This window comes from Uloborus diversus, chromosome 1, assembly GCF_026930045.1.
Source record: "Uloborus diversus isolate 005 chromosome 1, Udiv.v.3.1, whole genome shotgun sequence".
NCBI classification, from domain to species: Eukaryota; Metazoa; Arthropoda; class Arachnida; order Araneae; family Uloboridae; genus Uloborus; species Uloborus diversus.
This window is the reverse complement of record NC_072731.1, coordinates 167,282,919-167,310,777: the sequence shown is the minus strand read 5'-3', so window position 1 is coordinate 167,310,777 and position 27,859 is coordinate 167,282,919.

Genomic DNA, 27,859 nt, shown 5'->3' with positions numbered 1-27,859 from the left:
TCAAACGGGGGTTGAGCTATAAAACGTTTTTTGTCTTCAGTTGTGACTGCTGCATATCAAGAAATAATGAACGGAATGAAAGAAAAATTTATCGGCAAGTAGCCTTTAGTGGGTATAAGAACTGATTTTATTTTGGTGTCAACAGCCAAAAAGGGGGTAGCGCAATCGCCTGTTCTTTTTTTCCATTGTGAATGCCCTATCTCAAGAAGTAATGCTACGTTCTGGTTGAAATTTGGAATATATGTGAATCCATATGTAAACAGGCTTTGGTTCAATTTTGACGCCAATCGCTCCAAGAGGGTGTTGATTTTCTTTTTTTTTTTTTTTTTTGCGAATAAAAAGTTTTATTAATGCAACAATAAGAAAGATAAATCGTAATAGATTGTCGTCTGCGTATTTCTCGTGATTTTAATTGTATGGAAAGGATCGGAAATATTATCTCAATGATTCAAAATTTTTAACTGTTGCCATCTTATGTTTGTTAGCAATTAAAATATTTGTAATTAATTCAAGCAAGGCTTTTAAAATAACTTTCAATTTTCGCTCTTTGCTTTGCTTTTGCAATAATTCAGACATTGGGATGGTCGTCAAGTTTTTGCATGTGTAATTTTGTTTTTGTTGGGAATATTGCTTCCTCGTCAAACATGGGGAGGGATCAGAAAAAAAAGAAAAATATAGAAGAAATTTTCGTGATGGCCACAACATACTAGTTTGTCTTTGTGTCTGTTGATTTCTTCTCTGGTAGAGACTATTTCCTTTTCACAGATTTTTGTTTCCCAGCTTCGGCTTGCAAAACTTTTTTTTACTGGTGCATCTGTTAAAGTGGCGCTGACCTATGGTTTCCGCTTGCGGACCTCTTCACTCCTGCACTGACTGCAGTGTTGGAGAAAGACCTACATTCGAATAATACATTACTATTTTTATTATCATTGCTGTTATTATTATTACTTATTCAACCATACTGCATATTTGCAATAAATTAAATCATAGAATGAAATATATCAGAATCGTTATTATTATTATTAATATTATTATTATTATTATTTTTATTAATATTAATATTATTATTATTATTAATATTATAGTCATCCAACTACAGTATTTTATCATGCAATGAAACAGATTAAAAATACTGCTTACCATCATTTTTCATCTTACTGCAGAATCTCTGTATTGTCATGAAACTTATTTCGTTTTGATCGGCTGCCTTTCGTAATGAACTAACTGCCATTACTTCTTTACCCACTCCAGGTATATTTCTTTAGGTGTTTTGCCCCGGTCCGTCTTGTTTTTATTGTGCCACCGCCATATCACCTTTAAAAAGAAAACATAACTTCAAATTAAAACTTTCATGGGGCAAGTTGTTACTTGTAACAACTAATTCCAACAAAACTGTAACAACTTGCCACATTAGACGCCACTTAAAATCGGCACATATTACTGGTATTATATCTTTGAACAAAACTTTTAAATATATTAGCACTTACCTGAAAATGTAGGCTTTTGTATAATATAGAAATCAATCCGTTATTTGCAACGGCTTCGTCACAAATAGAAAAACAAACAGCGGAAAGAAAAATTACTTCCAGACTCAAAAAAACCGTTTCCCTTGAGCACTCTCCCTGCTACTGACTGCAATACCTCCGGTGACCGTTAGGGAATGCAGATGGGTGAGAGCTGTCATCTAGTGCAAGGAAAACTAGTTTTCACTAGAGGTTAATTTCAAATTCGAACGTAACAACTTACCCCGTGTAACAACAAACCCCGGTCTCCCCTGCTACTTTTGACTGAAGGAAACAACCCCATTATGGCATTTTCAAACTTCTGATTTCAATACCTTTTCACTTGCAACAAGTTCTCCAAGTCGAAACTAACAGTTACAGTATAGAACTTTTTGCTCTCCTTTTCCCTCTGCCTGTATCTCTTTTTCTCTCTATATACGTACGTATAAATCGTTGTATACATCCGCTACAGTGGTTTCAAGTACAAACTGTTCTCTTTTCTTCGAAAATATATTTCAAGTTCAGAGAAGCATAAATGAAATATTTCGAGGAGGGCAAAATTTAAAGGATTCCAAAAGTACATACATTAATGACGTTTCAATTACATCCGTATCTGTTAGGAAGTTCTTCAGGCATGCAAGGGAATGTGATTTCCTTCCCGCGTTTATCCCTGATGATCACTGCGCCGTGCTGAAAGGGCTGCTTCGAGCGTGTTTTATTAACACGTTCCATCTTTTGAATTGAAAGGTTTGAACCCCATGAATTAACTTATTTATGACTCTTAACTGTATGAAAGATGTACTTATTGCAGGTTGTTGCTCTAATATGAATGAAATTGAAATGTTTGAAAAGACAGGAATGCGATTCTGCAAAAGACGTCTATTGTTAATTTTGTCTATTCTATTGATCTAACCCTTTAGAGATCAAGTATGCTTTGTAACGATCTTATCTATTCGTTATCTATTCGATATGGCATTGTATTAATTAAAATTAGACAATAGATGAACATAAAGAACTGTTTAGACTCTAATAAATGTTTTGGTATGAAGATTAGTTTAAAGTAGATGTCAATCTTCTTGATACAGAAATTTTGATTAAAAATGTGTAAGGTATTCAAAATGAGACCCATTGTTAAAGGAAATTTCTGTTTTATAATATTGTTTTATATCTTAAGTGTTGTGAATTAATGTTTGTTTTAAAATAAGTTCAAATAGTTATGAGGAAGAATTAATCACTGCTCATGAGTGAAAAATTCAAGCATTATGCATAAAATTGACTACTTTTTGAAAGAAACGCTGTCATGAAACAGCAAACATTTCAAATCGATTTTGAAACTTTGTTTCAAAATGTAATACGATTTAACACCATGATCAGTGTAAGTAAAAGAACTGGGTACTGCCTGAAATTATGATAATACAAAAATATGTAAAAACTAATAAACCGAAGTATAACGAAAATAGCAACAAATCAATTTAATAAGAAGATATTAATGTGAATTAAGGTAAATTTACATAACGACAGGAACTGATACGAAACTAAAAAGTCAAAGACTCCTCTACCCTTAGGGTCGATTAAAATGAATCTCGCTTTTCTAGCCAAAAAAGCAGAAGTAAGAGGGAAAACTGAAAATTCTTTAAAAAAACTTGCTAACTACAATCAGTTACAAGTACTGTACATGTAAACCGAAACAAAGGGCAACAGATAGAAATCTACAAATCGTTGAATACTCTCTCCTTGTCTGATGGTGACATCGTTACATATCGCGTGAATAATTGTATTAAAAACTTAACAAAAAGGGGTTATAATTGCTATTGGGTAGGTACAATTTGGAAGTTTTAAACAAATTCCATCGCATGCAGGAATGTTCGTGGTGTGACTATTGCTAACAGTTTAAATGCCTTAATTAGTAAGTTTTTACTGCAAAAAACTCAAGAATTTTAGTTTTCGCTGTTTTAATTAATAGAATCACTTCTCGAACAAAAAAAATAATAATTCGCAAAATGAGTCCATCCGTTTGGAAGCTACGATGAAGCAGAGCTGGTTAATTTGTATTCCTTCTTCCTTCTTGTTAAAATTGTGGCAAAAAAAATCATCTGGCATTCCGTACTTATTCGGATTATCTCGAGAGAAACCGTTCATCCAACCAGCATTGAGGGCGAATATTCAGCAGCCTATTCCCGACCAGAACGAAGAGAGCTCTATCTCTAGCCAAACTGAAACTAGGACATACATTCATCTGCTAATTCCAGACCAGAACCAAGAGGCACTTGCTCTCCCTTCATAAACACTAATACTACCTCGATACTTGCATCAGTTGCTATGAATTCGCTTCCCAGGAAGTTGCGTCCACGTTGCCACTGAAGATGATCGCCGCAGATGCGGTCGAAACGTTTGGAGTTACTACTCTCAGACTATGGCACAACATCCCAGAATCTTTTAATAGAATTGACACCGGCCGCAAAAGCTTTTACTCTTACAAACTGAATTTGTATTATTGATTCGAAAAGAAGGCAAATGGTTATATTGGAACACAAAGGAACGAGGAAAGATACTAAGTTAGGATTGTTAAATTTTTGCTTCAAGTAATGCTAGTAGAGTTTAAAACTTCATTAAAAGAATTTCTTCGATAACATGAATTAAACTACTTGCAGAAATTTTCGATAACTGCACATAAAACAAGAAAATACGTCAAAACTCAAGCTCATTTCTGAGATGAGATTTTGTGTCTTCCTTTTAATGAAAAATTCAGACAAAGAAAGATTTATTTCTCTTGCTCACTAGATAATCCGAGAAACTGCTTCGATCTACGAAACTCTGGTTCACGTGAACGATTTCATCTACCTGTAGGCTTCCATACTAATTGATCAGTTATAAGGATGAATTCCCAGATTCCTCCTTTGCGCTCTAACTAATCACCTTCGGGTCTAAATTAATTTTGTTATTCCCATCCAAGCGACAAAATAGCAGAGGTTCCGATTCCTTGCATTTGTAAGGATAAATAACGCATTTTCATCAGTAATTGCTTTGTGGGAAGTAAGTGATTTTCTCCCGTAAAAAATAGAAATTAGTCTGTAAAGGAAGGAAATTTGTTTCAATTTCTTCCGAATGATAGGAAGTTCGTTTGTAGTTTGAGATGACGCTTTTTTTATGCGGGCTTAGAGAAAGAAAACACTGTTTAGATTCATTTTGTCACTAAGCAACTATCTGTGCTCTTTATGTAAGTAAGTGATTATAAGACAAAATATATTCTTTTTGGTTTGGTACATTGACATTCATGTTTGAAAATTCTTAGGATTGTTTTCAGAGTTTTCAAATATTTGCTGCAACATGTAGATTAATGAAAAATAATGGGTCATTCCATAGTGACTAACGTAACATTCGCAGCTGATTTTCGAACTCTTTTTACTTACACCGGGAGTAAAAATAAATGTGTTTTGGTTTAATATGCAGATTTAAAATGTACAAGGTGACTATTTTCATTTCTACCAAGAATTTGAAGCAAAATAAGAGCTGGTAGGTGTTTTTTCACCAAAAAAAGGCATCGTGACTAACGTAACATTTTTGCAACCCTGAGAAACAATGCTTATGTTACGAGACAAATTTTTCTGTAACTTACGCAGGCATTTAAAATTGGCCGATATATTTGTAAGAGGTAAACAATCTATTTTTAAAAATGTACTACATATTTGTTACAGATGAATCTTTTTTGGCCCTTAATGGTACTTTTACTGAAAACTGTGTGTGACTAACGTAACGTGACTAACGCAGCCATCGAATAACAAGCAACGAATGCATATAAAAAAACTTTTTATAATTAATTTCTTTCTCTAATATTTCTTTTACACTTTTTAGGAGCCTTCTTTGTGTTGCATTATGGTTCTTTCTTTACTTTTTTTTCCTATATTAGTGTAAGAAATTGAATGGAAGGATTCAGTTTAATTAACTCAATTTGAATATGCGAAAAAAATGAACAAATAAAAAAACTGCTTTTACAAACTGAATAACATCACTCTTGGGCTAATTAAATCCTAAATATCTCTCTTTTAAAAAGTTAACTTTATGCAAGTTGATAGTTTCACCGAATTCTAGTATTCTGCCGATGTACTAGTTATCGTCATAAGAAACTCCATAGTACTTTTCAATGGCATATTATATTTTAAGGTTAACTGATTCATCGAACGAATAGTGTTGTGCATCTTTTTGAATTAAAATGTAATATTGAAAAAAATCGAACGTTTTTGCAGAATGCATTTTAATTCCAGATATCACCGCAAATATTTGAATTTCTAAATGGTCATTCTTGCATTTTTGAAATATATGGCAGCAGCGTTTATTCTCATTGTATCATGTAACATCTTCAAATGTTTTCCAACGAGCAGCCATTACTTCATTTTAATAATAGGTGGAGATGTATTTTCTAAAAAATAGAGACGTTCTCCTTTGTTAAGACCATTTCTATTATCTTAATTCTTAAGCTTGGAATCTTGTATTGAATGCACATTCAGCGGAGTACTCATTTTGCTTTACTCACCTTTTTTTCTTTTTTAATAATTCTTTAAAATGGAAGTATTTTTATAAAGACCTTTAAAAAGTATTTTTCTAAGTAAACAGAAGGTCTGCAATGTATATTACTGGTATTTTTCACCCTTTATATTTTTAATAAATATAGAATGCCTACATATTCAAAATTGTTCATGAAAATTTACATTAAATTAAATAAGTTTTAAATATTAGCAGTCATTTTCAAAATGTTACGTTAGTCACATGCGAACTGTTACGTTAGTCACAGCTCAAATGTTACGTTATCACACTAATTATTTTATATCTACTGATACTAAAATAAATATTTTGCACTTTCTAAGTAGATATGACACAGATGTAAGAAAATTAAAAAATCTGTTTGGTTCAATCATCTGGTTTAGTTTTTAAGCAGAAAACAGTACATTTTCGTGACTAACGTAACGTAAATATTTTCAGTGAAATAACGAAACTAATTAAAATACTTATCTTATAATGTATGCAAAAAGAACAGTCAATTTTATTGGGCCAACATCTAATCATTTAGAATAAACATAGTTCTTTTAAAGATTTTCAAAAAATTTTATATTGCACAAGAAAACTTAGACGCATGTTTTTTGCGTATGCTAAGCCTTTTTTACAACCTCGCATGTTTAGAGCCAGAAGAAAAACAGAGAATGAAATTTTTGCAAACTGTTACTGGATTTATGTACTAGAAAGTATGCTGAATGAAATGATAGGTCACAGTTAAGGCTTTGTGGAAAAAAAAAATTCTGAGGTTGAGGTTGACATTTCTATGGAATGACCCTATATTATGTCTTATCTAGAAAATGTTCTGCATTGAGCTCATGCTTCGAACTAAACCCTGTCCGAAACCTGAATTAAATTACGCCATGAATTTGATGAATTCTCAACGATAGAGCAAGTAATAGAAAGTGCTTTTAGAAGTGAGATTTATTAAGTTCCTTTGGGCGAAAAGTGAAAAAGACAGTCCCAGATTTCACGATTTGGTAAAATATTTCAGAAAGTTTGAAAGCAGAGACTCGTATTTTTCGATTCTTATATCTTGATTTTATTTCTTTCACCATTGGAATAGGGTCTTTGAATGTTTTTTATTTATTTTTGTAGACATGATGGAATGATTTGCTGTGTAGTTTCAACGAAATGTAAATCAAACTAAATATGTACTGCGGTTTTTAAGCACGCTTTTGTACGCTATTTGTGAGTACAAATTTAGGGATAAAAAATCCTAGAAATGTCCTCCTCTTAAGTTAAAGATTGTAAACGTATACGAGGGCTGTTCAGAAAGTATCGAGACTGAATTTATTATGCAAAAACATACATACATAAAAAGGTCAATCTTCTTCGAAATATGCTCCATTGACAGTAACACACTTGATCTATTGCCGTTTCTAGTCCTCGAAGCATTTCTGGAACTCTGCGTTTGGCATGGCCTGAAAACTGCTGCATCGAATTCTGTTTTATGGTTTCAATGTCTTGCAACTGGTGTCCTTTTAAGGTGCTCTTTATATTGGGAAATAGGAAGAAATCTGGAGGTGACATGTCTGGCGAGTAGGGAGGATGAGCTACTTGGGTTCTTTCGTGTTTTATCAGGAAGTGCTGCACAAGATTGTTGGTTTGCGCTGGGGCTCCGTTATGATGAAGCATCCAGCGAGAGGACACCCACAACACCGGTCGTTTTCTGCGAACAGCCTCTCTTAAGGTAGGTTTCAGTGCCCGTTTTCCGATTGATTGAGATTCGCTGCTCCGTGTTTTCACACATTTTCTGTTTTCGGCGAACACACGCAAACACTCCACATGAAAGAAGTCAGTGTGACTGAACGACGCGCTCAACACGCCTGCCGATTTTTTTGAGACGAGGTGAAATATGCGCGTGCGTCATGCGCACAGTCCCGCCGCCAGGGGTTTTCTGAAATAAATAGAATTAATTCAGTCTCGATTCTTTCTGAACAGCCCTTGTACATATTTATTTAAAAGAAAAGCAACATACCAGAGTTAACTTTTTTAAGCTTTTTTTTTTAAACTAATTTTCCAGAAATTCTAAAAGAGTGAAGGAAGGACTGATATTTAGCAATCGACAGAGAGTGCAGCTAAACGTCAGCAAAAAATGTACTTTTTTTTAAAGTTAAGAAAAAAATCTGAAATTTATCTATTGCCCATCTACCCGTCTCTGATAACTTTCGAAGGGAAAGTCCAACTCAAACATTTTTTTCCTCGAAAGATCTTCACCTGAACATTTCATCCTGTAAATTTCCTAACATCTATTTGAAGAATTTTGCGCCAAATTCTAAAACGCAAAAGAATTCAGCATAAGACTCCTTGAAGATATTTCCTTGAAGAATAATTAATTCTCATCTATACGGCAAATTTTGGTTGAAGCTATTTCAATTTTTATTCGACGAAAATTTATTTAAACGAAAATCTTTTAACACCATTTTTAAATTTTAATCTTGCTACCTATTTTTACTGCAACTTTTAAAAATCAAAGCAATCTGTTCGCTTAAGAATTAGCAAACCATTTCTTACATAATTCATTTCCTTTACAGTTAACTTCAAAAGTTTTAGGACGAGAGGAGTTTTCGTTGAAAGAAATTCTTCATTTTATTTCTTCCACATTTTTGCACTTACGTATAATTCAATGAGCATTGAATTATACTACTTACTATGGGCAGTAAAGGAGTGCGTTTGGACTATTTAAAAATTCAAGTAAAATGCGTTCAAAGCTCAAACCGTAGGTTGGCTTTCATTGAGAGGTTTCTCCAAATCATTCTGAACGGCTTTACCAACCAATTCTACTAGTACCATTTTTCTCTAGGATATTCACAGGAGGGTTAGTCCTGCTGTTTGGCCTAGCTATCTCCATTTTTTTTAATTTTCCACTTACACACACCTCTTTGCTTCTACATAGTAGTCTTCTTGTAGATCTTATTGAAAAAGAAAAGTGCGCCATTTCAAAATGTTATAAGGTATTTTTGTTTCTTTTTCACGTTTCCTGCAGTCATTATTTTTGTCATTTCAGATTTTAATCTCAAAAAAAAAAAAAAAAAAAACATCGGATGTTGAAGCTCCGTTTTTCAAAGCTACAATAAACTCCCACGCATTGTTTTCTTTGTTATGTTTTATTGGTTTTCTTTTTTATGTTATTAATGCTGCCTTTTCAGATTAGAATCAGCAAGAAAGAATTACTAGATCGTTTGACATTTCATTGATGCTTTTGTTCTAACCACAGATCAGTGATGGCTCTAACGCAGTGCAATGGCATCGCCAACTCATCATGTAAACGAGCCATTATTACAAGTCAAGATTTCTGTCGAAAAAGAGAAGTCTTATGCTTAATACGTTAAACTATTTTCATTGGGGGGGGGGGGGATTCTGGTAAAACGTAATATCAAACGCCGTCATGGAGTTGTACATTTCATGCAGAATTGCATCCATCGCATTTACCTTATGACACATGAAAGCTTCGCAACAAACAGCATGATGGGCTACGATAAATAAAATATCTTACGCATCTGCTCTCATCTGGAAGGGTCGATCTATGAATTTTCCTCTCGGAAAACCTCGATAAACCACCCCATAAAAACCATCTACCGTATATTTGATTTTATTTATTTGGTGAATTATTTTACTTATGTAAGGGCTTGTTTTATCTATGTGGTGGATTTTTTTTCTTTTTAATTTTAGTGTAACCTTTAGTCTTATTTAATGGATTGCTTTGTTTAAAAATTAAACATTAACTTTCAAATTAGCGCAATGTTGATTTTGCGTTACTTGATAATGTTTTGTTTAACGAGAAAATAAGCGCTTTATTTTGACCAAGTCAGAAAAATATTTATAAATCAGCAAACATACCCAGCGTTGCTTGGGTCCGTAATAACATTGAAAAACAATTTATACTTCCCTTTATTTATTTTTAGCTGTGCCCCGCGGTTTCACCTGCGTTAATAAGACACCAATGTATTAAAAAACTATTTTAAGTACATCACGCTATGATATATACATGATGTATGTATATACATAGTAAAACATTACACTGCCTCATCCACATCGATGTTTTTCGTTATATATGAAAATCGAAAAAAATATCTTTCAATAAAAAATTATTGAAAACCTTAAATTAAATAATTTTTAATGAGCCGGGTAATAAATGCTAAAAATCTTCCCGCCCGCAGCCGGGTTCAAATCCGAGACCTTAGGGTTGCTGGCCCAGCGATTTAACGGCAACAAAAGTTACAAGTATTGATACAACAAAAATGCATCATTATTATTATTGATTTATTCTCAATTTATTGCTGCTCCACTCTTATTAGTCATAGCGTGATGATATATAGCCTATAGCCTTCCTCGATGAATGGACTATTCAACACACACAAAAAAATTCAAGTTCCTATGATTAGCGCGTTCAAACAAACAAACTTTTCAGCTTTATATTATTACTAGCAAAAATACCCGGCGTTGCCTGGGTCAGTAATAATTGTGAGAAACAATCGCTACTTTCTTTTGTTTTCTGTTTTAACTGAAAGAACTCAAAACACACCGCTTTGACGTCATCAAAAATTGAGCTTCATCCTTACCCATAAAAGTAAAACAGCAATAAGTATAAAAAAGAAAGAGTATTCATTTAGAAACGAAAGCGCAAAGTGAAGCATATAAAAATTTGAAGAATTTCCGAAATATATTTAACAAAAACAAAGATCACTAAAAAACACTGTGCGCTTTATTTACTTAAAGAGTACACACAAAAAAAAAAAAAAAAAAATGCTCTCTACTATGTTTACTTAAGTGTGCAAAAATTGAGTTTCCAAATGTTTAAATGACTTTCGACTCATGTTTGCTCCGGAGAAGCCTTGATTCAAAATTTACATCGAATTTTCGAAACAATGGGTTTAATCTTTAATCATTTAATGTGGAAATGACATGACATTTACTGTTTTCGACCACGACGTTCTTAAACTGAGTTTTTTAGCAATAAATTATAGCCTAAGTTGTTCCCCCGATTATGTAGCTATGTATGGTGAAAAAATGATTAAAATTCCTGCAGTAGTTTTGAAGTTTACCCCGGACATCCGGACAGAGATTAGCCCTTTATGTATTAAGATAATGATGCAATTTCTAAGAAAGCAATGTCATGCTTGCTCCAGAGAGGCCTTGATTCAAAATTTACATTATGATTGCTTTTAATATTGCTGTAGTTAGGCATCGAATTTTCGAAACAATGGGTTTAATCTTTAATCATTTGATGTGGAAATGACATGACATTTACTGTTTTCGATCACGACGTTCTTAAACTGAGTTTTTTAGCAACAAATTATAGCCTAAGTTGTTCCCTGATTATGTAGCTATGTATGGTGAAAAAATGATTAAAATCCCTGCAGTAGTTTTGAAGTTTACCCCGGACATCCGGACAGGGATTAGCCCTTTATGTATAAAGATGAGGATGCAATTCCTAAGAAAGCAATGTCATGCTTGCTCCAGAGAGGCCTTGATTCAAAATTTACATTATGATTACTTTTAATATTGCTGTTGTTAGGCAACAAATTTTCGAAACAATCGGTTTAATCTTTAATCATTTGATGTGGAAATGACATGACATTTACTGCTTTCGATCACGACGTTCTTAAACTGAGTTTTTTAGCAATAAATTATAGCCTAAGTTGTTCCCCGAATATGTAGCTATCAATGGTAAAAAAATGGTTAAAATCCCTCAAGTAATTTTGAAGTTTACCCCGGACATCCGGACAGAGATTAGCCCTTTATGTATTAAGATAAGGATGCAATTCCTAAGAAAGCAATGTCATGCTTGCTCCAGAGAGGCCTTGATTCAAAATTTACATTATGATTGCTTTTAATATTGCTGTATTTAGGCATCGAATTTTCGAAACAATGGGTTTAATCTTTAATCATTTGATGTGGAAATGACATGACATTTACTGTTTTCGATCACGACGTTCTTAAACTGAGATTTTTAGCAATAAATTATAGCCTAAGTTGTTTCCCGATTATGTAGCTATCTATGGTGAAAAAATGATTAAAATCCCTGCAGTAGTTTTGAAGTTTACCCCGGACATCCGGACAGAGATTAGCCCTTTATGTATAAAGATTATAGCCTAAGCTGTTCCCCGATTCTGTAGCTATCTATGGTAAAAAAAAATGGTTAAAATCCCTCCAGTAGTTTTGAAGTTTACCCCGGACATCCGGACAGAGCGTAGACCTCTATGTATAAAGATAAGGATGCAACTCCTAAGAAAACTATAAATGTCATGCTTGCTCCAGAGAGGCCTTGATTCAAAATTTACATTATGATTACTTTTAATATTGCAGTTGTTAGGCAACGAATTTTCCTAACAATGGATTTTATATTTAATCATTGAATGGGGATATTACATGAAATTTGCTGTTTTCCACCATAACTTTTTAAAACTAAGTTTTTAAGGAACAAATTATAGCCTAATTTGTCCCCCGATTCTGTAGCTATCTATGGTAAAAAAATGGTTAAAATCCCTCCAGTAGTTTTGAAGTTTACCCCGGACATCCGGACAGAGCGTAGACCTTTATGTATAAAGATCATATCATATCATAGAATAGATGTCCAAGTCTGATTATTTCCCCAAACGTACAGAAAACTCTGGTTGAAAGACAGCAATCAAAGAATGCAAATGACGAAATAAAATAAACATGACTAGAAAAAATAAAAAACATCACTTTAAGAATATTTATGTGATACGATACATTAAGGATTTGGGATTTTAGAAGATTTTTTAAATAGCTTTTTTAATATTTATTCGCTTTGAACATTTTTGGTTATCAACAAAGAGGCATTGCGATTTATCAAAACTTTTCCATTTTTTTCTAAGCAACAAAAACTTAAAATTGCTCTAAACTATGTATGAAAAGTGCTCGGAAAGCTTTCATTCAATAAAACAAGACACTGCTTTTGCTGTTGAAAAAACAAAGTACGGAAAACTTTCACGACTGATATTTAATCATAAAATAATGCTAAGTTTTCGACGATACGGGAACTCTTGAGAGAAACTTAGATCGCCCCTCTAAAAGCATTTTGCGTTTCAAATTCTTTCTTTAATGGATGTTGGAAACATATGGGGCTATATATAATTCAAAATACTGATCCTCCTTCGGCGTTATAGTAAAGCATGAATTTAACCTCATGAATAACTCGTGTAAACCCGAAGAAAACCTAAATCCATTATAAGTTATACTTTTATTAAGATATCTCTTTGTGTTGGCAAATGTGCAGGTAAAGATAAAAGAAATATGTATTTCGGAAAGAAAAAGTCTTGCTAGCTTTCGCTTAAACTCATTAAAATTTATGCAGTCAAGCTCAAAGTATTGTTATTTTTTACCACAATGTGTTTAGAACGTTCAAGTTTAATAACTCTTACTTCAGAGAAAAAACTGCTCAAATGTCAGCGAATGTGAATTTTTTATTATTTGTTGTTGTCTGATAATTTGCTACGCTTTAATTACATCTCCCAATCATCTTTGGTTGATGAAAAAATTGACAAAAATAACTATTATGAGTGAATGTGTAACTCAAGTCATGAAGAGAACATTAATATTTATCCCGAAGTAAATTTTGTGTCTTTAACAAAAGACATTGTGTAACTAAGTCCATTTTACGCTACTGCCCTTTGCTCCCCGTACGACAGCATGTGCATTAGACCGTTTATACCAGGGTACCCTGGTCTGCTGGCGGAAATTTCAGCTGAAATTTTTCATATCATTGAAAAGAGCTAAATCAGTGACCTCGATGTTTTCAGCTTGATCTGTTCGTTATGATTTTTGTCATATTTCCTTCCTTAACATTCTGGAGTTCAAATCTGACATTTTTACTTCCTTTTACAAAAAAGGAAGCATTGTATTCGCGAAAAAAAATTTCACTCAAAAATCGACCTTAATTTCCATTTTGCTCACCCCCGAATGAATGTTGAGTTTTTTTTTTTTTCGACTCGACCACACGTTGATAAGTGCCTAAGAACGTATAGTCATTCAAAATATCCATTTTGACGATTCCTGAGTTAGTTACAACGAGTTTTCCGGTGGCGTCTGTATGTACGTATGTATGTATGTGCGTATGTATGGCGCATAACTCAAGAACGGTAAGTCCTAGAAAGTTGAAATTTGGTACGTAGACTCCTAGAGGGATCTAGTTGTGCACCACCTCTTTTGGTTGCATTCGGGTGTTTCTAAAGGGGTCTTTTGACCCTTTTTGGAAGGAAATCATTGTTAATTTCGATGTAAACTCAAGTGGTGTTACAATTTGGCGGACACTTGGCGACATATCGCCAGTCTCTTGGTCGTTTTGTCGCCAACTTGGCGACAATTTTGGCGATTTTTTTTTTAAAACTGGTTTTAATTCGGCCACTGTTGGTGACTATTTAGAGAGGTAACTATTGAATCACATTAAAATTACCAATAATGGGAAAATGACATTAAATTGGATTAAAAGGAAGTCATGTGAGGCACACATCAGCTCGTTTTTTTCTAGAAACATCGCCAGTTCTATGAAAATCGAACTACAATATTTGTAACATGACTGCGGCGTCGGAAAGAAAAGGAGCAACTCTCGCTCTTTCTTCGACTCCAGGAATTTCAGAGTCTTCGACTCCAACTCCTGTACGCCAAAATTAGTTAGACTCCGATTCTAACTCGAACTACACAACCATGGTGAAGTTACGGACTCGAGGGAAAATTACCGACTCCGGCTCTTTTTTGAAACCTTTGACTACCGACTGCGATTCCTTAACCCCAAAATCAGTCCGACTCTGATTTCAGCTCCACATCCTCGATTTTCATTTCATTTATAATGTAAAAACTGCCTGTATTGCCCGGCTTTGCACGGTTTACCTCGAAAATAAAAGTTATGTAAAGTGGCGTATGTTCAACAATCTGGCTTCAATTAGAGAAAAAAATTACTGAAACATTTTCCGTCAAAATAATCATTTTTAAAAATAGAAAACGACAATTCAAACATTCCCAAATAAATTAAACGCAACCCTCCATAAATACAACTAAAATCCTTGGCAGTACACGAAGGAAAAAAAAGAAAGAAGATAAATCGCCAAATGATGATCAAAAGGGAAAATTTTTTACCTCAAAACGAAAACAAAATTTTATTTAGTCACAGTCAAAAAAAGAAAAAGTGGTAACCTTCTGAATACGCTAATTTGTTAACGTTAATTTCCTATATGAGAATAGTGCTCCGTTGGGCTTAAAAATGCTTTTAAATTTCTTCCCAGTGATTTTACCCTTTTTTTTTTTTTTTTTGAAATTCGAAGGAATTAAATCAAATTCAGAGGTATTTTTCGTGGGCTTTCGAATGGCGCTAAATTCAAACCGATCGGATAACTATTTCGAATAGAGAAAGAGCCATTTAATGCCATTCTCGGGTCCTAAAATTAAATTTAGAACGGTTCGTGTTTTTTTTTTTTTTTTTTTTTTGAACACTCTTTCCCCTCTACGTTTCTTCTCGGGTGCTCAAGTACCTCCCTGCCACATTTGGTCGAGATCCGACGTAAACTGGATTTATATAGGGAAAATACACACATATAAAAATATTCTTTGTTTTATTTATATAGATTTCCGAAATAAATAAAAGTCGCGATTAACTAATCCTGATATTAAATCATACCACTTAAATAATTCAATACTCGATACTGTAACTGAAAGTGAATTTCAGAATAACTAAGCAATGAATAACTTTCATTATTCATAATATTGTTACTGGCTTTTGTTCCAGTTTTAACACACAATATAATCTGAAAATAATTCACTTTGGGGATACACAAATTAACATGTGACGTTCACATAATTTCATTAAGTGACACGAAGGAAGCTCAATCATCTGGAAGCACTCAGTGCTTGTGTCATTTTCTCGACACGGGGATTGGCCAATGTCTTAAAAGTGCCCCCAGAGGAAGTTATTATCGTTACTAATTGAAAGGAAAAGTTAATATTTGACGAGAAACTTCTAGCTTGTTCCAATTTCCATACTTGCAGGGTAAGTAATTAAAAGCGATTGTCACATTTATTTTCGAGTTTCATGAATGAATCTTCATATTATGACTCACTTTGAAGAAAGATAACTTCACAAAAAATCGATGAGTGTCTTTATCATGAAGTCTAATACGGTGATAAATGGAGCCATATTTAAGAAGGTGCGAATGGGTTTTGCTTTTAACAGAGTAATAATTATTTTCTCACTATTAATCTGTATTTTGGGATAAATGGGTTGTAAAAACGGAAATAGAATCTCAATGTTTCAAATTTAGAGTCATCCTTTCTCTTTGGATGTATTGAGAGAAGATGTTGCATACTGCATCCAATATTTGAAAGTAGCGGAATAGGAAGATTTTGACTTCATGACCATTTGTTAGCGGATGTATTCCTGCTTAAATTTACCCCAGCCTGCTTCTATTTAACTCAGAAATTACGGGTAGATGGAAATAGTGATTTTCCAGGTTTAGAAGACGGTTTCTACATAACAGATACTCAGGGACAACACGAACTTAAATTTTTAGATGGACGGAATTTTTCAATTAGCCGAATAGAATTCTAAATTTCGCCAAATGACGATAATTTTTCCGAATGGAGTTTCAAATTTTACCGCATGATGGTAATTTTGTCGAATTTCCAGACAAAATTTGCCAATTAAGGAAATCTTTGGAAGACCACAGTGACCTCCCGTAACCTTCCATCGGGGCGATCCTGCGATTAATCGCATTATTCTACCCGCTGAATCCTCTAAATCAGCGGTTTCCAAACCTTTTAGTTGTGCGTCACACCAGTTTTGTAGAAAACACCATTGAGACCCACTAACTATTATATATTAGATATTTACTTTCTGGGGGGAGGGTGGCATCTGCTCATAACTATCCTTAGGTGTAAAAATACCGTATTATGATTGAAAGTGTGGTAAAAACAAGAGTTCTGGAAATGTTTATCCCTTTCTCTCTCATACTGCAACACTGTTGCAGATATACTGTACAAGAAAAAATTTCAAAATAATTTTCAGGAAAGAAATTTACTTTGTTGCATATTAGCATATCTAAAAACACTCAAGAACAATTCATCTAAGTTAAAGCTCCATGAGATTTTTGACAATATTTTCCCCCACCAGGGAGTTGATATCTGGATTAAAACTTGATAGTTTTATTATTCTCAAATAACTCGCAACATTCAATGCATTTCTATATTATTTAAAAACTGCTGTGAAAAGGTTTTCGAAAAGCCCCTCAAGTGTCTCAATTCAGTGGTTATAATCATGCTAGTTAAAGGATGAGCATTTTTAACTTGAAGCTTGAAGGTAATTTTAGGTTCTTTCACAATTTTCTTTAAAGTAGTTTCTGATTCAATATATTTCATCTCTTCAATTATAGGAGGAAATTCCTAAGCAATATGAAAAATCTTAATCTTAAAGTTCTTTTTGGCTATAATGCAAGAGCTTTTGTGTGACACTACAACTAATAAGTGAATTTTAGCAAAAAAAAAAGGGGGGGGGGATTAAGACTCCAAGATACATTTTGGTATAGATTATCCATCGCCCAGTAACACGCTGTTAGCGGCCTACTTGTGGACCGCGGCTCATGGGTTGGGAACCGGTGCTTTAAATGTAAGTTCAAATCATTTAAAATGAAATTAAGGCAAAAAAAAAAAATAACAATAAATTTTGCGCTACAGTTATGAAACGTACACTAAAGTTCAATTCACTTCAAAATTTATATTTTTTAAAACATTGTAAGAAGAGTAACTGAATTGTTTCCATTTATCCCAGGGTACAGTATGTATAGGGTAAATGGAGGTTCCTAAAATGCACAGAAAAATCAACAGGGAAAGAGTAACTCATAACTATACTTTTTAGTTTCTTTCCTCATGGAAAATAAGACAAGTTAAAAGAAGTTACTTCACATTTGTGGACCTGCCAGAGAAGAAAATTTATATCTTTGAACTTTGTAAAAACAATTTTTTTCACAATGGTATCTTCAAACATTGATCACACCAACACTTAGAATCATTCGAAACTCTCAGAATGTCTCCTCTGTGTTTCCTGGTGTTGACTCACTACAATTTGTTTCAATTCACCCCTTATTTTATACCGACAAATAGTAACAAAAATCTATGACCAAGAGTATCAAAAAATGGTTTCAGTCAACGCCGCAGGAATCTCATTTATCTATTTTTCTGATAGATAATCTTTAACAACTACTTTTAATGTCTACAATTTTGAGCTAACAATCTCGGTTCATAATAATTTTTACTTAATGTGTTATTTAATAAAATATATTATGAACGTAACAACGCAAGTTTCCGGGTGAGTTCTTTTTATACGGTTTTATGCAGTAAAAATTTCATTTTCTGATTCTATAGGTAACAAAAAATGTTTACTCAAGAAAGCAAGAAAGTTCACATTTTAAATACATCAGTTAGATTAAATGTATAAAGTAATAAAGTAGTAATCCGAGGAAAACATTTTCAGCAACGTAACCCACTGTTTGAAAAATAATTTATCTTATAATAAACTCAAAACTATTTCATTTTATTTAAGAGTACACAAACCTTTCTTTTTTTTTTTTTTTTTTTTTTTGACAAGAACGTCTTTTTAAATAATGAAAATTGAAAATGCTTTTCTAGTTGTAGGAAAAAAAGAAAGTATCAAAGAAAATGTATAAACAAGGTTAACACATTGACATAGAACACGCCATGTATTTTTCGTCAACATGGGCGTTCATTATCAAAGAGATACAGCTATTAGCTATAAATATTTCTTTACAAATCCGTTCAAATTAAAAAAAATTATTTCGTCGCGTAATTAATTTTGATTTGACTCGCTTAGCCATTTATTTTTGATATTTCCTAGGGTCTGGTGGGGTAAAGTGGTCATAAACTCGTAGGTTTTCAACTTAAGAGGATATAAAATACAATAAATTCTTTAAACACTTCAACTTTTTTGTTGTTATTTTACATTGCATTATTAAAGATTACAATACATAGAATTTCAGGAAAAAAATACTAATTTAAATAATTTTATAACAGTTTCATTTCCATATGCATTTATGACCACCTTACCCATGGGACGGGGAAAAGTGGTCATAGCATGGGGTAAAGTGGTCATAGTTAAAAATAGATGCAAAACCGTTACAAATAACCGTAATGTTTGTATATTTCGTTCATTTTTATAATTACAAATATATGCACGAGTATATGCGGGTATACATAAGCATGTATACGTGATTACCTACAGTATACGTGTCTACAAGAGTATATACGCGTATAAACGAACATCATATGCGTGTATGCACTTGTATCTCAAATATATACATGCATACCTGAGTATATGTGTGTATGGTAGACATATTTACGCATATATACGTATAAATACATACATATACGGGTATACACAAGTTATTACGGGATACATCCAGTGCGTGTTTGTACACGTCTACTCACGTACATAAATATGGAAGCAACAAATATACATGTATGTTTACGTGTAAACACGATTATGTACCAGTATAGACATATATACGTACATTTACGTGTATATCAGTACATGTATGTCTACACGGGTATATCCCCCCATACACATGTATACTTACAGAGCGAATCCAAGCTCTGGGGCAAAAATCAAAGGGGTGTGAGAAGGAAGGATACGAAGCAAAGACTCACAATGAACTTATGGTCGCTGACGCGCTACATGCACACTAAGCCAGAAACTAATGGATGCAAAACAGGTAGCAAATTTGTTACACAAAGATGATTTTACCTGACCAGCTGGTGGCGTGATGGTTAGACGCTGGCCTTGTACGTCTGTGGACCCGGGTTTTGACCTGGGGATGCTGGTCGGTGGATTTTCAAGATGCAGAAACTCATCAACGCCCATGTCGTATGATTATGCGGCATGTAAAAGATCTCTAGGGTGTTCGTTTGGCTTAGAATTCCCTAGGCAAAATTAAATTCCTAGTGCAATTTCGCACCAAAGATAGCCCAGGTGCCTCCCCCGGAGGAAACTGGGCGTCGAAGAAACTACTGTGTATTCATCAGCGCCTTTCTGATGACACATGAAAGATTGATGCATTGTAGGGGAGCGCACTAGGCCTGGTTATGGCCCAGATGCCTCTTCAGATGGGACTCTTATCCAGCTCCATTGGGAAAAAAAAAGATGATTTTAACCAACATTTTAGATTTTAAAAATTATTTAGAGCAGATGTTAAAGTTACAGCCTGTAGTAGCTCTAATACACGCATCGCAACAAAGGCACAGCGACTGAGGAAAGTTTTTCAAAAGTCTCATTACTGCAACAGAGAGTGCTTTGTGTTTGCGACGCATGTCCGCAGCCGGCCACAACACACAGCCGGTGTTACAGCAGCCGGCCACAAATTTTATCAATCACTTTAACACTTTCTTAAAACCTAAAAAGTTGTGTAAAATTGTTTTTGTGTAATAAATTTGTGACCTGTTTTGCATCCTTCAGGTTCTGACTTTGCGTGCAAGTAGCGCGTCAGCGTTGTGTTTGTGACCATATGTTTCTAAGGATTCTTGCTTCTTCTACACCCCTCTTACATCTTTTAAGAATTTGCCCAAGAGTTTAAAATCACTTTGTCTACATGTATATCATATGCTTGTGTGTAAGTGTCTAATCGAGTTTCGAGTACGTACGCGTATATGCGTGTCTACCTAAGTATATAAAGTGTTCGTATATATACGAGTATAAGAAGGGTATATACGTGTATAGTCGAATGTATATCTTTATAGACTAAAAATACTTGCAGATACCCATATACTACGCGTTTATTGGTACATTTATCTGAATACGTATATATACGTGCCTACACGAGTATATGAGCACGCATACGCATATACTCGTATATTTAACCCTGTTCACTGTAAAAACAATATATATTAAGTGAAATTAATATTTCATTTATGTCTGCTTCATACTTAAAGATTAAGTGACGTTAGAAGGACTGTATTCGTTAAGCCTAATATTATGACCACTTTACCCCATCTTACTTAAATTGTTCTAAAAGATTAACAGAAATAGATTCAGCTAACTGCTAATGAGTAAGAGTTCTTGAGACATGTAAGGAAGCTTCCTGTGCAGTCAATCTGTTCATAATTCTAACAAACAAAATTTCTCAAGGGAGTTAAAAGATGTTTTTGTATTTTGAAATTTTTCATATTCACACAAAATATTTTATTTTACCAAATAAAATTCTGCCAGTTGTGATATTTTGTATTCAAAATGTAGTTTCTAACTGCCCTATCGTAAAATAAATTTTTCATATTCATTCGAACATTTATTTCCGAGCTATAACCATTTATTTGACGTATTACCACTTTACCCCATTGACCACTTTCCCCCACCAGATCCTATTATTTTTAAACTGTTCAACTAGAAGTAATATTATTTAAATTGTTCCTAGGGAACAATTTAAAATCTTTTTTTTTTTTTTGCTTGTTCAAGAAAAATATCGATGACAAAATGAACATCCGTAGCATTTCTAAATTATTTTTACTTTAAGTTGATGAACTTGAACTGGGGTTGAAATAGAGTGGAAAATGTGCCAAAATCCGGATTCAAATTACTTTTCCGTAACTAAATGAAATCACACATTTGAGGTTCTGCTTCTAATACCATTCAAAATCATTTTACTAACTGCTGATTTAAACTGCATCTATTTACAATACTATCATTTTCATTTGCGAAAATGTATATGATACTTTGAATTGCTAGTGAATGGTTTTTACGCCATGTTGAGTATCTTCATTTCGATAGAAATTATTTTTAAATAGAAAAAGAACCGACTTCCAGTACAAAAATCAACTAAATTAAACGCCCAAGTTTGCTAAATATTTTATATCTTCTATTGTCTGAAACAGGCTAATTACTGTAAAGAAGGCGACTTCTGCATGGTTAGAAGATAGCTTCAAAATCAAGAAATAAATTAATGTTTGTATGGAATATAGTGCTTTTTAAAGGGGTTATCCCTATATTACCCGGGAAAAAAACAAAAACAAAAAAAAGACCGTTTTTTTTAATCTCAAAAAAAGGCTGAAATTCTCAATTTTCTCGATTTTTAAGGCTTTTTCCAGAATTAGAAGTTATAATTCGATTTTAACATTTCTTAAAAAAAAAAAAACATTGACACAAAATTTTTAAAAAATCAGAAAGCAATTTGAAGCAAGATTGTGGTGTTACATATTTGACTGTTTAGATCATTTTCTGGTGAAAAAAATCATTTTTTATGACTATTATATTCCAGTTGAATATAATATTATAATCCAGTCATTCGTTATAGCTTGCAACTATGTTTTAATTTCCTTAGTTTTTAGCTATATCAAACACAAATGTTATCGTTTTTCCGGATTGTATTATGGTTTGGATTTCATGCAAAAAATAGAAATTTTTAAAACAAATTAGAATTTTTATATAAACTTTATGTAATTCAAAAACACTAAATCTTAACTTCAAAGCTCTTTATTGCTGTTCTAAAATGCTAAATTTTCTGCCTCAGTCATAAACATAAATTATTTAAATTTCCGAAAAATTGCAAAACAACAGTGAATTAAACATAGAATTTTTATTTTACATGAAAAAGTTTGCAATTGTATTCAAAATAAAACCTTGAAATGGGTATTGTACAATAAGTTCACTTTGAGATTTGGTTGTACTAAAAAAGTGAAAATTCTACATTCATGATGATTTAATCTCATTTACAAAAAATATGATCATGAACCTTATTTATGATCAATATGATTACTGGCTACCATCAAAAACAAAGTTTGAAATAGGAATAAAACTAGTATTTCTAGCAAAACAACAAAACAGCAATGAATAAAATATGACATTTGTTCCGTACGAAATGATTTATAAAGATTTTAAAAATGAGCTGAAAAGTAGATTAATGGGCAACGCGTTTTGTTTTAATAAAAAATAAGCAATCTGCCTCCAATGTGATTGAACCTTGTTTTTAATCAATATGATAATGACTCATTTATGATCGATATATGCTGATTGACTTTTATTGTAGTAAAAAAAAATAGTAAAACTTTTCAACAAACAATAAAACAGTAGTGAATAAAACAAGATCTTTGTGTCATGTAAGATAAATGTTTTATAAACACATTTAATTGAAAAACATTTTGTGCTTTGTTTATGACTTATGACACAAAAAAAAACAATGTTTATTCATTGTGATTGTACTTATTTATGATCGTTCTGATAATGACTTTTTTTTTACAATCAATATAATGATTGAACTTTATCAATGGTAACGTCGAAAATAATTGTAAATTAATTTCCAACATACAACAAATCAATTATTAATAAGAAGTATTTTGATGATTCTGTCGGAAACAATTTATAACTATAATCAAAACAAAATTGAAAACTTAATTCGCTGCATGCTCCAGCAAAAACTAAAATTAGGAATTCTACCCAAGACTTACATAAAGCATCGTTAATAGTTACACTTAAAGCATTAATTAATAACTTACTAAGAATTTCTAATCAAAAAGATCTGCTAGAAAACTAAAAACTCAATCTAAAAACTCTCTCTCTCAATACCTTTTAATAATTTTTAAACTCAACCAGTATGTAAGTGTCTACTACGAGTACATACGTGTATATACATACCTAGATAAAAAATACTTACAGATACCCATATACGTATTTATTGGTGCAGTTCTGTGACTACGTCTATATACGCATATACTCACATATTTAACCCCGTTTACTGTAAAAACAATACACATTAAATTAAATTAATATTTAATTTACATATTCCTTATACTTAAAGATTAAGTGACATTAGAAGAACTATACTCGTTAAGCCTAATATTATGACCACTTTACCACATTTTACTGAAATTGTTCTAAAAAATTATCTAAAACATATTCAGCTGACTGCTAATGAGTAAGAGTTCTTGAGACATGTATTAAGTTTCTTGTGCAGTCAATCTGTTCATAATTCTAAAAAACAAAATTTCTCAAGGGAGTTAAAAGAGGTTTTTAGATTTTAAAATTTTTCATATTCACACAAAATATATTTTTTTACCAAATAAAATTTGGCCAATTATAAAATTTTGTATTCAAAATGTAGTTTCTAACTTCCGTACTCTAAAATAAATTTTTTACATTCATTCGAACATTAATTTCCAAGCTATAGTCATTTATTTGACATATGACCACTTTACCCAATTGACCACTTCCCCTACCAGATCCTATATAATTAGTTAGGTATTAAAATAATTCATCGTATAGTAATTAAAATCAATGTTTATTTTATAATTGGGTGTTTAATTGATTTTTGTACAGGAATTTTGAAATAAGTTTGATTTATAGGTTTGGATAAGAAATCGTATGTAAGTATGACCCATTATTTTTCACTTTTTAGTTACTCTTTGTTTTTTGAAGTCGGTTATTTTTTCATTTAAAAATCATTTATTTTTTACTTTTACGTGTTGCAAATATAAAATAAGAACGTAGGGTAGAGTGTGGTACATGTCGGGGAGGTCTTCCTTGCGTACATCTCGAGTAAGAAAGCGGCGAGCACAGGAGTCAAAAAACAGCTAAGATGAGCACAATCGGGAAAGAAATAGAGCAACACGTCTCGAAGACTTCGGAAGATTGTGAAGAAAAACTTTTTCAAATGCGCAATGATTTACAAAGAAAATTGTCTTTATCATCAGTTCGACTTTATAAAAGTATGTTTCCGAAAGCAAATGCACGAGTCACTAAAAAACAACAGAAACTGCATTAACTTTGCCCATAAAATTTGAAGATTTTCCTCGATTTTAATGATCCATTCTTCAGATGCTGACCTGATGACCATGCGATCACCTGGGAAGTATATCTTTTCAAACAAAAAGAAAAAGAACTTTCCAAATTGATCAATTCGTGTTTGAGTCATAAAGGGGCATACAATATAAAAGATTCCAATGAATTGTGAACTTCTTTATCGAAGTCGGTTTAAAAAAAAAAAAAAAAAACTCTTAATGCGGACAAAATTGTCTACGATTGCCACTAAAAACGAATCCTAGTTTCTCTCCTGGATTTATTTGTGTGCTAGTTTAATTAGAACCATTTCAATGTTAATGGTTCCCCAAACTAATTTATATTTCACAATAATACGTGTCACTTAACTCGTGATAGAAGTCATATTTATCTTTACTTGGCCCCGTTATAGATCAATACCACACTAGAGTAACTACTGTGATATTGTATTTATGAAGATCAAAATATTACTAGAGCAATGATAGTAAATGAATTTCCAGTTTGCTTCAAAGAAGTTTTTACTAAAACTTTGTGATATGACTACTAATGATTAATACAGGGGCGATATTTAAATATCACCCCTCCCCCAAAGATCCTCGAAGACTCCCCCAAAACAAGAGTCCCCTAAAAAAAGAAAATGCCCCTCAAGCACGTAAGTGCACTTCTCACAAACACGTAAGTGCGCATCCCTGATTAATGTTAATGTTTTATGGTACTTTATTTAACACTGAGTAAAGAACGTACCTTTATTTTATGGCACTTTCTTTAACAATGGGTTTGATATTTAATCATTTAGTAAGGAAATTAACTGAACTTTATTGTTTCCTGCCCGTACCTTTTTTCAAAGGAACAAATATGGCGAAGCAAAGGTTTGGGACCTAAGTTAGACCACCCCTGTCCATTAAACAAAAAAACATAAAAATCATTTCACTAAGTGAGACGCGATGAATTTACAAACAACAAAGCACGAGTATGAAATTTGAAGAGCTCCCTCGATTTCTCCAGGATCCCTCATACCCGGAATTGAAGATCATTAGAAGACTGGGAGAAGCATACTGTTTCAAACAGAAAAATAATTTTCCTAATCGGTCAGGCGTCTTCTAGTAATTGGGGAGCATAATACATGAAAAAATTTCGACGAAGTGTGTTAATTAGTATTGCCATAACTGTAAATTAAACTGACAGTGTCGTGAAATATTAAATCTAGAATACTTGTCAAACTTCAGAAATCGAACATCAGTTACGATATATTTATTAAGGAATACAAATTTAATCGTCGGAGGAGGGAAGGGGGTTTGTTTTCGATTCCCCTTGAATTGAGCTTAAATATTTTTAAAACTGAAATATTAAAATTTAAAAAAACGAAAAACTTAATGACTAAATAAAGATATTTATTAGCAAAAAAGACATTTATGTATTAAATTAATTAATTCAACTATTTTCGTAGCAAAACACAGTTGTTTTTCTGATATGCTGCATGAGTAATAGATACTTTAGTATGAATATAATTAAAATTTACAGGAGGCGCCATGAAAATCAACCATCCATATGGCGTGAGAATTGAATATTGTTCAAGACAGACCCCCTCCGTCGAAAAAATAAACCGTTCGCGGCAAAACCACATGACCTGTGACTATCGCTCGACTGTTGTTTTATCAGAAGTTGATAATTTGGACCCAGAATGCAACAGAGTTTCCTTTAAAATTACCATTTTTATCCATTTTTCTGCTACTGTACTGCAGTATGAGCCGTTTGCAGGCTTACCTTCGAATTAATTACGTTGGATACTAATTTTTAATAAGCGGTTCTCAATTTTAAATCGGTTGCTACTTTTAATTTCAATAACTTGAATGCCAAAATAACATAGTTACAGGATATTTTTCATTTGCAAATGAAACTAATTATTGTCATTTTATATTAATCGTGTGCTAGTAAAAAGTATTTATCGCGTGCTGATAAAAACTTGAACTGGATATTTATCGTCTGCTATCAAAGGTGCCCCGCATTGATAAGCAAAAATGGGAGAGGAGAAAAAGCTCTGATTTATTGCACATGGCACGCAGACAAAAAAGAAAAAAATACAAGATTGTTTCGACTTTTCAAATAACTTAGGTAGTGCCTATAAATAAATGCGTGTTCTCCCTTATACACAATTTACTAACAAAAGATGCCAAAGGTGTTGGGAGTTGAACATCGTGTCGAAGTCTGAAATTCCAATGGAAACGCCATTGCATTTCTATGGCAAAACTAGCAACTTTGGGCCCTCGTTACTGCCAAACCAGGGCTTATGCAGTCAAACCGCTTTACCTGCGCTCATACCTAGTGGGATTGGACCTAAAGCTAGAATTTTGTCAAAATCCGTGATTCTCAAGGTCGTGCCGTTTGGTCGTTAGATTTCTCAGAGACCCCTCATCAGATCCAGATAAAATTACTTTGGGACCAGCTGGAAAGTATACCCTTTCAAACAAATAAAGAATTTTTCAAATCGATCGAGGCGTTTTGGAGAAGTCACAGAACATACATAAAAAGCCGCAGACAATTACATAATTTCCTTTGAAGTCGGTTAAAAACAGCTCAAACTTTTAGATACTCCGGAGCTTTCGCTATCCGTACGGCTGAAGCAAATTCTACTTAAAGAGTTCCTTCCGCTCATGACTGGTATGCCGGTAAACACCCTGGTATGTCTCTGTGCAAACAGGGAACAAGATCTGCGTACACTTCCTTGGTCAGGTTATGTATTGGACATATCACATGTATAAAATTTGTAGACTAAGTTAGGACTTTTTCATCTTGCTTCACTTGATCACATTCTCGAATGCACTGGCACCCGTACGCAGCTGCTGTGGGGTGAGAGGGAGCATGAAATTGCGGAACTACTTCTGCGACATGGTATCATGAACCTGGTCTGCCCTGAACCAGAGGGACTTCAAACAACATCATTTAGAAGCTGGTCTTTTACAAGAGAAAAGTCAAGCGCAACTGAAAATGCTTCACACTTTCTTTGTCTGAGAAGATATTTTTTTTT